The 15,888-nt window shown below is 38.2% G+C and overlaps 1 protein-coding gene and 1 pseudogene across 2 annotated transcripts in view; one reads left to right on the forward strand and one right to left on the reverse strand.

Annotated features, from left to right (window-relative positions):
• The window catches only part of LOC123830121, an 82,530-nt pseudogene extending 70,681 nt beyond the window's left edge, over positions 1-11,849 (reverse strand).
• DMD (dystrophin) overlaps positions 1-15,888 on the forward strand; it is a 1,939,942-nt gene that overhangs the window by 114,864 nt on the left and 1,809,190 nt on the right. The window lies entirely within an intron of this gene.

Raw genomic sequence — 15,888 nt, forward strand, 5'->3', positions numbered from 1 at the left:
ATATATTGTTTTAATGATTTCATTAAAATGTGTAGTGCTTTATTACTAATATATATGATGACTGTAACAGAAGGCCATTCAAGGTTATGACATAGTTAACAGTGTCCTAGTTATTAGCTACACCTTTTCATGGCCAACAGGAAATAAAGGTTTAGCTTTAAATAATTTATCCTTGTTTTATATCATTTCTATCAAAATATATTATAATGGAGTAAGACAATCTTTCCACCCTTTTATAATACTTTAATTCCAATATTATGATTCATGGCTTTACTTTTCTCCACTGCCTTCTACAAAGAGTTAGAGACACTTTCTAAAAATAACATGTGCAATAAAATTAATTACAAAGAAGTAGAAGAATCATGTATCAAGCCATATATGTATGCAGTTTTTGTTAATGATTTTATTAATTATTTCTAGAGAGGGGAAGGGATGGAGAAAGAGGGAGAGCAGTATCAATGTGTGGTTGCCTCTCACATGCCCCTACTGGGGGATCTGGCCTGCAACCCAGGCACATGTCCTGACCGGGAATCGAACTGCCGACACTTTGGTTTGCAGCCCATGCTCAAGCCACTGAGCTACACCAGCCAGGGCATGTATACAGTCTTAAAGACTGATATTTCAGTTCACTCATTCAAATACTTACTGAACATCCAATACATACATGACACTAGTTGCTGGAGTATGATGGTGAGAAAACAAACTCCAAAAATGACAACACAAACTATAAACAGGGGAACTGTTCATGGAACTGCTTACAGAATTGACACACAGAGGATTATGTGAATATTTGCAGCATATAGCTCAGTTCAGAAAGAGAGTATCTCAAAGAGATCTCATGCAGACTGTGATGTCAGGGTGAGCATCCTTCAGGAAGGGACTCGACAGCTGTGATCTAAAAGATGAATAGCAGCTAACTAAGGGGAGATGAGGCAACTTCATCCTGTTGGAATTAGCTTATACAATGCCCCCATAGTGGGAACTCACAGAAAGGAACTCACAGGGTGACTAAGTCTAAGAAAATGATGGTACTAGCGGAGGGTGATGAACTAAACAGCGACCTTTCCATGCAGGGTCTTATAGCCCACACTAAAGATCCCAAGGATCTGGATATCTACTTTAAGGATGTCAGAGAAGGGGAGAATTCCTCACCCCTTGTTAAGTTCTTATGGCTGGACTAATAATACAATTTGACACGAGATCAGATTCATAGGAGAAAATAAAAACAATTTGATACATGGACATGGAAGAATCACAAATGACAGTAAGAAAAATGATGACCGAGCCAATGTTTTATACTTTTCAGTCAAAGAAACAGTAAATTTGTGATGAATTGGGAAAATAAGAACCCAGTGCTCATTAGAAAGGGATCTAAGCAAGACTTTTATATTCACTAGTGAGGAATTGAAACAAAGTTTGGGCTTGGGAAGTACATTAGAAAAGGGGTAACAAAGTTTGTTTATTGTATAGGCTCCTTCCGCCCTGGAATTTTTTAAACACTAGAGATAAGGGGGTTTCCAAGTGCAGGGAGGGTACCTGTCATGGGGGAGGTGTATTTCCTGCATTCAGGGAGACAGGGAAGGGTCCATGTGCCCACCTGGCACCAGCTGCTTGTCAAGTAACTTCAATTCAAAGTCATGGGTATGTGTCATTGTGGCATATTTCGGAGGCACCCTGCCCAGGGCCCCGACAGGGGCAGTAGGAAGCTATTGAAAGATTGTAAGCAAAGGATGAGTCCATGATATTCATGCATCAGATTGTTCCTCCTGGGCGAGGTGTTAAGAATGTGCTAAAGGGAAAATCATCAGGAGCAGGAAAGCTCAGGTGCTTTTTACAGTCATCCAAGCAAGAGGGGACAGTGGCTTCATAGTCATTCCAAGACGCAGGGTGGCTACCAAAGAAAATGGAAAATAAGATCAATGCTAAATTCTTTTTTTCTGAGAAGGGGAATTTCTTCAGGAAAAGGGAATTTTTTCCTGTATCTCTAGGAAGAGATGTCTTAACATGTGATTTTATCGTATATACAGGGTGGGGCAAAAGTGGGTTTACACTTGTGAGTACATAAAACACAGTTTATTCTTGTATTATTATTTATTACTGTATTATTTTCCATACAAACAACTCTAAACCTACTTTTGCCCGACACTACATACACATACATGCATATATAAAATAAAATATATATTTGTTTTGGGCTTGATATTAAACTGTTAGAGACACCCTTTGCTCAAGTAGTATGCCAAATAATAGTAATGTAATTTTTGACTAAAATATTACATATTAAGCTATATATTGCTTATGTATACTATGTCTAGCTTGATATATAATGTATTATAATATAATATAAAACTCACGTAGCCTATATTTGTAGTTGTGGGTAAATACCTGGATGTTATTGTGGATAAACATACATAGAATCTGGAAGTAGGTGTGTGTGGGGAAGGATACGAATATGGTGGCAGCTAAATTTTCCCAAGGCCTGTGAGGTCTTCTGTAGTTGAAGCAAACAAATTCTACTTTTTGCAGATTTCATTTCCTCTATGTCAAGTGAATATAAATCAATTTCCTGGAGTGACCATGGCGTACAAGCTTTGTGGTCATCACTTGCTTTGTGGTTAAAAGGTTACATGAGTGGAAGATTTAACTTTGTATTCACATGGTTGACTCTCTTAGGGATATTTATAGCTTGTGCTGAAATACAGTCACATGCCACTTAACGACAGGGATGCATTCTGAGGAATGCGTCATTGCGTGAACATCAGAAAGTGCACTCACACATCCCTGGATGGTGTAGCCTACCACCCACCTAGGCTGTGTGGGGTAGCGTACTGCCCCTGGGCTACGTGACTACACAGCACATTACTGTATGACAGAAAAGGATGCCATCCAGACATGTGGTAGGCACAACATGTATGAGGCTGCTGCCTGTACAACACAGCATACTGTATATAGCAATTTTTTATAAACAGAAAGAGTACGCTCTGAAATAATGATGAAATGTACAGAGGAGTAAATACATGAACAGTAACACAGTCATTCTTCATTTGTGTACTGTACCTAATTGTATATGCTGCACTTTTTCACGTCTGTCAAGCAGGAAGTTTGCACTGGCATCACCACAAACACATGAGTCGTGCATTGCACTGCTACATGACGATGGCTGTGCTATCTTAGGTGATAGGAATTTTTCTGCTCCATTGCGGGACCACCTATGTACATGTGGCCATGTGGTATGTGACTGTATACTCGGAACCTCCGTAATTGTATGGTCAACTATACTGGAGGACTTCTCACTGCTTCTCATTAATTTATGGGGGGAAAAAAGACAGAGTCGTTATGGATTTAAGCTTGAGTAACCCCTTTGCCCTTCTTGGGTTGTCTCCAAAGAGTACTCTGTTGTTTCTTTTCATGTCATTTTGTAGAGGCAAAATGTAAATATTCTCTAAACACTACTTTTGTACTTCACTGAGGAGAATAATAATTAGCTCATTAATTTCAATTTTCTGATATGCTCAGGTCAACGAGATTCCTTCAAGGACTTCTCATCAAATACCCATGTGTCTCACAGATTCTTTCGCTCTTTAGAGAGGCAAATTCAAAGATTTTTAATTCATAATTTTTATTTTCCCAAATCACATTGTATCTCCTTTATACTGATACGTATTACCATTTTTTAAAGACTGGAATGACCAGTTAAGATTTGAATAGTAACAGGTTTTATGAGCTTTGCTGTTGCCAGTATTGGATTGAGACTTCCAATTTCAAATTTAGACATATGATGTCTGCCCAGGAGGTATCCAGCCATAATATGAAAAAGAGAGACATTTACTGAAGAAGATACAAGAGACAAGAAACATTGTACCTAGGACAATGACACCTCAGTGCCCTACAAAGGAGGCACCTTGGGACCTCACACAGTTCTCCCAGTCACCATCAGCTGCCCCGTCGTATTTTCCTGAATCTCATCAATGGTCTGAAATCTCTGCTCTTTCAAAGGTGACTTTAGTTTTGGGAAAAGCCAGAAGTCACAGAATGTGAAAACTGAGCTATAAGAGCAGCTGAGTCACCTGGGTGATTTGCTGTTTGGCCAAAAAACTGCACAAGGTGTGATGGATGAGTGGCTGCACTGTTGTGATGAAGCTGCCAATCACCAGTTGCCCATAGCTGCTGCCTTCTGAATCATCCAAATAGCTTCCACAGAGGAATGTTCAAGCTTCATGCAAAATTTTATGCACATTTGTGCTCTATTCACTCAGTCATTTTGAATGCGATGGCCACACAGTACACATGCTCACTTAGCAGCATCTACCGCCCCCACTGACTAGTACAGTGAAGTCATCATTGTTCACACATGCGCATTCCAGTCCACTCTCCTTGGCTGCCAGGTTACATGGATGTCCTGCAAACCATTCTCCTTATATTAACAATGGCTGGACTTTTTCCAGACAGCTTTTATATGCTTCTGCCTAGCTAAATGGGCTAGGTTATTTGCTCATCTCTGTTATTTCACTATCCTGATTTAGAATTTCCACAACACAATTACCCTCTCATTTTGTGTCACTTTTACTTGAGCCAAATGATGATAAATAAAAAAAAAATGCCTCGGTTAATATATGGAATATTACTGTGGAAATGAAATGATTGATTTTCAAGAGTTTCTTTAATAAAAGTTATTCTATTTTGAGATGTTTTAAATACAGATTTACAACAATTTTTTTAAAAATTTTATTTATTTGCTTTTAGAGAGATGAAGGGAGAGAGAACAAGAGGAAGAGAAACATCAATGTGTGGTTGCCTTTCACACTCCCCCTACTGGGGACCTGGCCCACAACCCAGGCATGTGCCCTGACTGGGAATCGAACCAGTGACCCTTTGGTTCACAGGCCAACGCTCAATGGACTGAGCCACACCAGCCAGGGCTACAATATTTAGTATGTAATTTGGTGATTAACATTTAATCTGTTAGATATTAATGTTATAAGCTATCTCCATACTAACTTTTCCTCATCTTTATAATTTCTCAGCAGCTTCTTAATTAGAAAGCCCATTGCTTTCTCATGCAGATAAGATTATGGTGTATTCATTTATTCATCTAAGCCTGCCCTTAACTTCCAATGTGGAATCCTGCCATTTGCAAGGTGCTATGGTAGAGTTTTGACCAGATAAGAATAAAATAGTTTCTCAGCCTTCATGGTATTCACAGTTGAATAGGAGATCCCCCATAAACTCTAAGTTAAAATATATTGAAATAGAGGTACCTTCAGCAAGCTGTAGGACACTGAGCATAGAATGGTTCATTCAACTGGAGTAGACTAACATTAGTATCACAGGGCAGTTGACACCTTGAGGAAATCTAGAATTTGAAGAGAGATGGGAAAAGTACATTCTGAAAAGGAGTCATAAAGATATAGAGAGAGGTCAGTGATAAGAAAGAACATCCATGTTTTAGCTAGGGCATAATTATGAGACAACTTTTCTGAAGCGTGGTAAATTCTGTTTTAATCTCCCTATCGTATAATTGAGATAACCCCTAGGAGGTAAGCTCCGGGTTACCCTTCTTTTACAGAGAGGTTGAGAATATACTTAATATCATGCAATTATCACATGACATAAACAGGATAAACAGGATGCAAACCCCCACACTTTATAATTTTAAAGCAAGTGCATAATACACATGTGTTCTACTGCACAGAATGAATGAAAGAGAGTAGAAAGCCCATTTCCTGGAACAAGGCTGGCCACATCTCACACCAAGTAAGTAAATATGACTCAAAAATCACCTGGGGAGCCGGGGGAATCTAATCTCAACCATAACCATGGCTGCAAATTCTTTCTTGAGTTCTCACAATTGGATTTGACATGCAAATTAAATGCTAAATATTTACTTGCTTAATGTTATCCGTGACTTTTCAAATCTTTTCAAGCTGTTGGCAATTGTATTAATTTTTACATGAAGACCAGGAACCAAAGATGAGTTCCTACCTCTGTTTACATTTCAAACAATTAGTTTAATTTAGCCAACAATATTTATCAGTCGCCCCGGTCCACTCTTGAAGTCCTGTATCTCCAGACCCTGGTTGTGGTTGCTAATCTCCTGAGACTTTCTTGCTGAGAAGGTTCCTCCGAAGAGTGGAATTGGCCATCTCTCCTGATTCTTGAGTTGCCGAAAGGCAGTGTAGTTCGAAGCACCTGTGTTTTCTGGCAACAAATATAACATTTGTGGAAGAGTCCAATCATTTAAATTCCTCTACATTCCTCAACTGCCAACCCAAATAATGGATTCCACTTTTGTATTCTTTTATTCTTGACCCTTTGGGTAGACAGATAAAAAAGGATGTGCCCTGGTAAAATAAGCTAGACAAGTAAAATTGTCTTCTACAATCTTAAAATGTATATATACCCTACATTTTTTAGGAACATAAGACGCACCTAGGTTTCTGAAGTGGTGGAAAATAGGCAAAAAAATTTTGAAGTACAAAATGTGGTTAAAGATTTAATAAGACAAATAACATAATATGTCACCAATGTAAATGTGAACAGAACTCAACGGCAGCATTAACAACCATTATTCCTTCCAAATTTGGGTTGGGGGAGAGTGTCTTATAGTCCAAAAAATATGGTAAACATAAATTTAAAACTTTCTGGGGGCTTTCACATCCTGCACTAAATAGCAAATGCTCCATAGAGTTTCGTAGTCTAACATGTTTGTGCTGCATTCTGTAAATTTGAGTTATCCATTTTTGTTACCGACGCTAAGGAAGTAGGAACAGATGTTAATAGCACATGTTGTTTTGAAAGATATATTAGTAAGTGTCTTACCTTATCATTAGTTTTGGACTTAATAGAAAACGTGTTTTGAATTCTTTAAAAAATCATTGATTTGCACATGTTTATGGACTTAAAAGTCTCGGTTATCTGGGCTGCAAGAGGAAGACATTTGCTATCTAGGCTTTAGGATTTTGATGCTTTTTCTATTTATCGCACATCTTTTTCAATTTATTTTCTTTTTTATTGAATTTATTAAGGCCACATTGGTTAATAACATTATAGAGGTTTTGGGTGTACGATTCTATAATACATCCTCTGTACACTGTATTGTGCATTCACCACCCCAAGTCACGTCTCCTTCTGTCACCATTTATCCCCCTTTACCCTCCTCCACCTCCCCCACCCTCCCTCCAGCAGTCACCACCCTGTCGTCCATGTCTCTTTTTTGCTCAGTGCCCCTGTGCCCCCTACCCAGCCCCCACCCCCGTCAGCTGTCAGCCTGCTCTCTATCTATGAGTCTGCCACTCTTTTGCTTCATTTTTGACATGAGATTCCACATATAAGTGAAATCACATGATACTTGTTTTTCTCTGACTGGTTTATTTCACTTAACATAATGCTCTGGCAAAGGTAGCATTTCCTTCTCTTGTTACTGCTGTGTAGCAATTCCATTGTGTACATGCGCCACAGGTTTTTATCCACGCATCTACTGATGGGCACTTGGGCTGTTTGCAAATCTTGGCTATCGTAAATAGCATTCCAATGAACATAGGGGTGCATATATTCTTTTGAATTAGTGCTTTGGGTTTTGTTTTTTTTTTTTTCAGATAAATTCTCAGAAGTGAAATAGCTGGGTCAAAAAGCAATTCCATTTTTTAATGGGATTTTCTATTGTACTTTCTTCCATTACCATTTATCCCCATTATATCCCCCTTCCTCCCACAATCACCACACTGTTGTCCTTGTCCCTGAGTCCTTTTTCCTTTCCACTTGATCCCTCCACCCTCAACCACCCCCCTCCAGAGCTGTCAGCCTGCTCTCTGTCTATGAGTCTATTTCTGTTTCATTCGTTAGCTGAGTTTGTTATTTAGGTTTCTCTTATAGGTGAGATCATATGGTATTTTTCTTTCTCTGGCTGGTTTATTTCACTTAGCATAATGTTCTCCAGGTGAAGCAATACTGTAGCAAAGTGTAAAACTTTCTTTTTTATGGCTGAGTAGTATTCCATTGTGTAAATGTCCCATAGTTGTTTATCCACTCATCTACTGATGGACACTTGGGCTGCTTCCATATCTTGGTGATTGCAAATAGTGCTGCAGCGAACATACGGGTGCTTATGTTCTTTCGAATTCAAATTTTGGGTTCCTTCAGATATATTCCCAGAAGTGGATTTGCTGGGCCTGAAGGCAGATCCATTTTTAGTTTTCTGAGGAAACTCCATACTATTTCCCACAGTGGCTGCACCAGTCTGCATTCCCACCAACAGTGTGCTAGGGTTCCCTTTTCTCCACATGCTCTCCAACACTCGTTGTTTGTTGATTTATTGATGATGGCCATTCTGACAGGTGTGAGGTGGTATCTCATTGTGGTTTGAAAGTGTTTTTTTATTTCCTGTTTTCACATCATAGCATAAACTTATCACTAAATTCTAGGAGTGCTAGTAGATGTGGCTATAGATTGGCTACACCCATTGTTTTCTAGTTTAACAGTTGCGAAACCATCACTGGGTTTTATGGTTGTTGTCCAATGCACACTGCATGCCTCCATAGGATCACATCTTTGGATTATTTGAGTGGACGTGATAAAAGATCGTTAAAATCTCTGAAAATAGTGCCAGCCGACAGCCTCTTGGTAAAATCGCTATGTTTTGTCTTTGAGCTTACCATCTGAGTAAGGACAGGAAATAAGGGAAATCTGATTCGATGGAATGGTGAAATCTGATTAGAATTCTTTTTTTTTAAATCCACTCTCAAGGATATGTTTGTTGATTTGAAAGAAGAAGGGATAGAGGGAGGGAGGGAGGGAAGGAGGGAAGGAGGGAAAGAGAGAGAGAAGCATCGATGTGAGAGAGAAACATCTATCGGTTGCCTCCCGTATGTGTTCCGACCAGGAATCAAACCTGAACGAAACCTGGGTATGTGCCCTGACCGGGAAGTGTACTGGCAACCCTTCAGTGTATGGATGATGCTTCAACCAATTGAGCTACCTGACTAGGGCTGAATTCTTCATTAACAGCACATAAACTGGGTGTTTTTTATATAAAATGCTAATTGAAAGAAAAGTACATTTTGTCACAAACCTAAAGGTTGTTGTGAGTTATAAAAATATTCTGTTTCTTATCTAGAAGACACCACATTTTATAAAGAACGGCTGCTGAGGCTTGTCTTTTTAGAAAGAAAACAGTGTGAGGATTGAATGAAAATATTCATGATATTTAGTGCTATAGTAATAGTAAAATTGTAATTAAACTGTACTTATCATAAAATACTGAATTAAACCTTTGTAAGACTTAGAAATTAAATCACTAATGGAATATATAAGTGATGAAGTAAGAAGTTTTGTGAAAAAATGGTCAATTTATGAAGTTGTCAACATAAGAAACTTCTAAACCTATACAGAATTTTTATGAGTTTATTTGAGCCAAAGTGACAGCATATGCCAAGAAGCGAGATCTCAAATGGTCCAGAAAATAAAAGTTTGCAGTTTCTTTGATGCCTTTGAAATGAAGGAGGGAACAAGTAAGGAGGATTACACAGAGGTGGGAGAAAGCAAGGTGGGGATTGGTATTTCAAAGGCGTGTTGTCTAACCCCCATGACGCATACCTGAAACCAAAACAAAATACTATATAGACTGTCAACTGTGATTGAAAAATATTTTAAGGGTGTGTTAACCTAAATGCACAGAAACCATGGGTAGGACTTGCTTAAGGCAAAGATAAGGCTTTCACTAAAGAAGTTATGTGCCTGGGACGTGACTACCCACCATGATCTGCCCGGTTAGGAAGTTATGACGAGGTCACCCTGTGAGGGTACTTTCCACAGAGCCTCATTGTTTGTTATCATTGTCTTTTTTTAGGCCATATTGGACTTTTTTTTCTTTTTTTTAAAGAGTTTATTTATTTATTTTTAGAGAGGGAAGGGAGGGAGATAGAGAGAGAGAGAGAGAAACATCAATGTGCAGTTGCTGGGGGTCATGGCCTGCAACCCAGGCATGTGCCCTGACTGGGAATTGAACCTGCGACACTTTTGTTCGCAGCCCACGCTCAGTCCACTGAGCTATGCCAGCCAGGGCTCATATTGTACTTTTTACAAAACAAGTTCTTTCATCAATATATTTATTCACTGAAAAATATCAAATAGCATATATATGCTTAAAACATTTTTTAGATATTTATGAAAAGTCAGTTTTAGCTGAAGGAAACATAAAACAATAAATCTTTCCTTTCCTGAAATGTTGGAGCTACAATAAAATAAGGTGGTGCAACTGATAAAAATTGACTCACCCCACTCCTTGTCATGTACTCCATTAGTATACATCCAAAGCTCTTGTTTATGCTAAATAAAAACTAAAGGTTTTAAATTAGTAAAGTCTTCATTTTGTTGCTCAGCCTCATAGCTTCATTTATAGTTTGTGTCAAAGCAAAAGTCTTTGCTTCTAGTCAAAAGTATTTATTACAGTGTTATGTAAATGTTACATTTTTAGGATGCCCAAATTGTCCTGGTTTGTCCGGGAATTTCTCCATTTCAAAACTGAAAGTCCCGCAGCCTGGGAATTGCTTAATCCCAGCAAACCAGGATGGTTGGTCACCCTAAAATTCTAGTGTAGCTTGGGATTCTTGAAATTGCACATAAATTTTCGGAGATCTGAATATGTGTATATATGATATATATGCACTGCCCTACTACAATGAGGCTTTATAGTTTCCATCAATGCCAAAGCATCTAAGATCCCCTATGTGATAAGGATCACTACACCAAAGGAGATAAAGAAGACCATTTGGAAAACTGATGATAAAAAGTAAAAAATTAAAATAGTAGAATATTTTGAAAAATAATATATTTGTTCAATACTAAATAATACAAGAAACCTATTAGTGATTATACTTTTTCATATTGATGGTTAGCCTTTGCTCTGAACAAGTACCTCATGCCTTGGCAGGGTGCCTGAGGTTTGTAGACAAAACCTGAGGTTTGAATCCTGTCTCCAAACCAAGCAGTTGAGCTTGATCAAGTCACTTAACATTTTTGTGACTCACTTTTCTTAAGTGTGAAATGGAGAACATGATGCCTCCTTTTTAGTACAGTTGTAAGGGTTGGGGAAAATGCAAGTGAAATTTCTAATTTAGCGCATTGTGATATACACAGAATAGGCACTTTGTAAATGGTAGCTATTATTAGTAATAATAGTTAGTGTTTGTTACATAGCTAATGGTTTTGCAATTAAACATGTTTCTTTTAGCATATCTTACCAGACCCTTACTTAGATCTGTGCCATTAAATTACTTTAAATCAAAAATGAACAATTGGCATATGAGAGTAAGCATTATTATTATCTTTGATTTAGGATATATGGTTAGTGGATTTTGTAATGTCTTGGCCAGTGAAAGAGAAGGGTTATGTATATCAGTTCAAACGGAGAGATTAAAATAAAAAAAAATTTTGAATTGAACACCCTTTGCTCTAACTTTTTCTGCCTATGTAGCGATTCCTAAAAGTAAAGTGGCAAACTCATTAGTGTACAGACAATTAAAATGTAGTTTGCCTCAGTAAGTGCTGAGAGCCAGATAATAAGTAGAACCCAGGGCTGAAAACATCATGGCATAATAGAAATTATGCTGCTCAAATTTTAAAAGTCTCTACAAAAATAAATAGCTCTGTAACACATACGCTTGCATGTCAACCTGGTCACATCATTTTTACCTGAACTGAGAGAAGATACCATCTCCACACATTTCAATCCAGACTCACAAAATGCTAGCGAGCCGCTCCTCGCTGTCTAATTGAAACTTCGCCCTTGATGCCCGTATGACCTTTTCAACTTGTTCCCTAGCTGTATTCCATCCGCCATTAGCCAAGTCCATGGCGCGTTTCCAGGTGATTCAGAAGTTATTTAAAGAAGATCCCGACACTCTGAAATGTCCGATAAACATTTCAAGTCTCGCGGGAATTACTTTTGGGCATCTCTGAATGAATAACAGAGAGATTAGATGAAATCCCCATGTAATAATTCGTGCCGATATTTTTTTAACCGGCACATGCCTCTGGACTTTCTCTTCGGTGTTCTATGCGCCGGATTTTGCTGCATTGAAAAATCACTATGAGCACATTTTCAAATGACCTAGCTGGCTTCATTTTTTGTCTGCTGAATTCCACTGAATACAATCTGTGATTGCAATTTTGCCTTTGCTTCATGCTATTAGCTATTTCTGAAAGTTGCATAACTTAATTGACAGATAAGTACAACCTTTTCGCTTAGAATCTTTATGAAAAATGTAAAAGATGCTTCGCCAGTCTGAATAGTTAATTGCATTTGACTGTACCAGGGTAAGATGCAAAAAGAGTGTGTCTGTGGCAACTCTTTATGTCATAAAAAATGTAAAGGGCTTTTATTTAATGTGACTCCTTTTTAAATTCACTTAATAGAGTAAGTACAACAAGATATATAATTAGAGTCTAAGATGAAAGCATCATAATTGAAGTAAAATAATAGGTAGAGACTCACACAATAATGATTGAGCTTCCAATGAATACATTCTTCCTTAAATGCAACTGAAGTCACGTCCGTAACTCTTGAATGTATTCCCCATGATGTAATGAGAATAATATGTTCATAACAAGTATAGAACCTCATAATGGGAAAGTTTCCTACAGTGTACCAGGCTCCTTGCTCTACATGACTACTTTCGAATCTCCATTTAGCCCTGGATATATGTTTGTCCATTTTTCTAAACATGGAAACCAACCCTGGAAAAGTTCAAGTAGTGAATTGAGTGCGGGCTGTGAACCAAAGTGTCACAGGTTCGATTCCCAGTCAGGGCACATGCCTGGGTTGCAGGCCATGACCCCCAGCAACCGCACATTGATGTTTCTTTCTCTCTCTTTCTCCCTCCCTTCCCTCTCTAAAAGTAAATAAATAAAATCTTCACAAAAAAGAGCTTAAAAAAGAGTGACTCAATTTAAAAAAAAAAGAAAAGTTCGAGTAATGTGTGCAGGATGACATAATTAGTATGTGGTAAAGTCACATTCACACCCAGTTATTCTAACTTCAAGTGTAGTGTTCTTTTCCCTGTGCTCCTTATTTGTGTAGTGGAGAGCAATGAGTCTGTGGGGAGGGCTGAATAGCCGGACAGATCTTTGCAACGTTTCAGAAGAATGCTCTGCTTCCAATAGACCTGGTGTAGCCATTGTATTTCTCATTCATTTGTCTGTTCTTTCAGAATAAGGGCCCTTCCATCTGAATGGCTTTGCCTTTTTCAGTCCCATGTCTGTGCTTACCGCTTTAGAAATAAATATTTATTATTGTTTCCTCCTTAGCTTGACAAAAGATGCTTGGACAGTACTCTGTTAAGAAAAATGAAGAAAAAAACTATGCATGTAGGTAATAATATAGCTAAAACCAAAAAGCAGGAACCAGATTTTTCAATTATACAAAAGTAAAGTATTCTCTTAATATCTTTTTTACTTTGTATATTCTTTACATAAAATTAAATGAATAAGCATATTCATTTAATATATGTTTATTGTATAATAATCCAGTAATTGGTAATTGTATTGTAATATTTACTCTCTACTAAGCATCAACCTTGGTATTGCATCCATAGCTTTTTTTTTTTCCTTTTTTTCTGAGAGAGAGGGGAAGGGAGGGAGAAAGAGAGAGAGAGAAACATCGATTGGTTGCCTTTCCCCCACCCCCAGCTGGGGACCTGGCCCACAACCCAGGCATGTGCCCCAACCAGGAAACAAACTGGCAATGCCTCGGTTCACAGGCCGGCACTCAATCCACTTTGCCACACCAGCCAGGGCCATAGCTTTTGTTTAAATAAAACACATCTGTGGATGCTGCAAGAACTGGCACGCATAGCGTTGGGGATGCCAAAGTGGAAATCTCCCTAGGCAATAATGTGTTACACTCCTATTATGTACAAGTTGAGGTCCGGGCACAGATATACATAAATATGTGTGTGTTTGTGTATAAACACACACAGAATTCATATCCACCTGTCCCTCCATATTACAATATACTTAAAGGTGCCTGTTTACTCATTAAAGAAGCGATCATTTATTTCATTATTTCAGTGGGATTTTAACTGATAAAATGGCTTCACTGTTCTTTCTAGACAATCTGCTAGCCATGCTTTTCTAGCAAGCTGTCACTCCCCCAACCTTTTCGATCTTACACCAAGACTTCCTCCACCCCACTCTGCTGATGTAATTATCTGTGTATCATTTTGAGCAAGATTTCCTGGCAATGGAAATCTACAACATTGTTGATGTGGCTTCAGCTCAAATGATGCTTCTATTCAATTTGCTTTACCTTTCAGCTTGAACAGAGTTTTTGTGTCAAAGAAAAATAGCAAGAGATAGATAATACTATAGTAGAGACAGACTTTTCTGGATGGGTTTATTTTAAGTAAATATTGGCTACAGGGGACCCAGGACTTTTAGCAGTTTTCTTGGAAGCTTTAAACAAAGTACTGAGCCCACGGCTGAACTTTTCCAAACCGATAGTGAAATATCTAATTCTAGGAAATACTAATTATTCTGTGGGCTCCCTTGGAATAAACTTCCTATGTGTTTTTTCTGCTAAGACGTGGACTGTTCGCTTCTTGTTCATTTCCCCCAATCAAGGAAAACTGTTGTTCTTCACTTTAAATCGATGTTGACAAGGTCGCCGTTATAATAGCAAGCGTTAGGCTATAATTGGTCATTATAGAATTATGTTTTGCTTGAAGGAATTCAGGAAACAAGAAAAGCATGTTCTTATGGTCTACATTGACTCTGATTGAAAAAGCAAGAGAATGACAGGAGAGGTGATATGGATGAGCAGAATTTATCATTTTATTGAGTGATCAATATGTTTAAAAGACAATAAAATCGACATGAACATCCCTGGGAAACCGTTCATCTTGGGCCTAACTTGAAAATTTCCCCTCTTACCTTTTTTAAGGTAGAAATTGAGAATAGAAGGGCAGGATGGGGAACAAAATATAGACAGATCACCTCCTTGAAGGGCTGAGATACCGGAAGCTCCAGAAACAGATTGGTTAATAATATTGAGTAACTAATCAATTGCCGACTCCTTACTTTTTCAAGCCATATATGAAGAAACGGACTTTTTTTTATTAGTTTTCATAAAATAATATTACTTTGTAAAACATTTATAAACAGAGATCACCCAGATAACCTCAACTCTAAGAGGGCTCCTGTTGAGTCGAGTACAATGTTAATGATTTAAAGTAGCAGGCAGAAAACTTTGTGTATGTGGTGTGCATTCTTATAATTCAAAAGGAAACAGGGAATATTAAGTCAAAGGTCAATTATGCACTTGCAATCTGTTCTTAAAGAAAAAAGCTTCAGTGAAAAAGATGATACTTAGCATAACCTTTCCCACTGTTTCAAAAACCTTTAAACATGCAAAGAACCATCATTCCCCTCCCATATCTAAGTATAGCGTATTTGGTTTTTTTCTCTGCTCCCTCCTGTACAAGTGACAGGCTTGCATCACACGGTCCGATTTCCAGCCTGCATGTTTGAAGTCCTCTCAGCCGTGTTGGTCGCCAAGATCAGGCCCTGGCTCCTGATCTAAACATTGCGTGGAAACACACACTGTTATGTTGCCACATCATTCTTGGGTGAAGATCATTTTCAATGACACCATGTTTGTCCCTGAGCTTATAAGTGAAATAAAATAGGAATTTGTTAGATCTACAGTTCTTTTTTTAAGTGAATATCCGCTACTAAAGTCCTCTTTTATTTTTTAAAAGATTTTATTTATTTATTTTTAGAGAGGGAAGGGAGGGAGAAAGAGAGAGAGAGAAACATCAATGTGCGGTTGCTGGGGGCCGTGGCCTGCAACCCAGGCATGTGCCCTGACTGGGAATTGAACCTGCGATGCTTTGG

The sequence above is a fragment of the Phyllostomus hastatus genome, unplaced genomic scaffold (genome assembly GCF_019186645.2).
Source record: "Phyllostomus hastatus isolate PE091 unplaced genomic scaffold, TTU_PhHast_1.1 phas_scaffold_12, whole genome shotgun sequence".
Taxonomy (NCBI): Eukaryota; Metazoa; Chordata; class Mammalia; order Chiroptera; family Phyllostomidae; genus Phyllostomus; species Phyllostomus hastatus.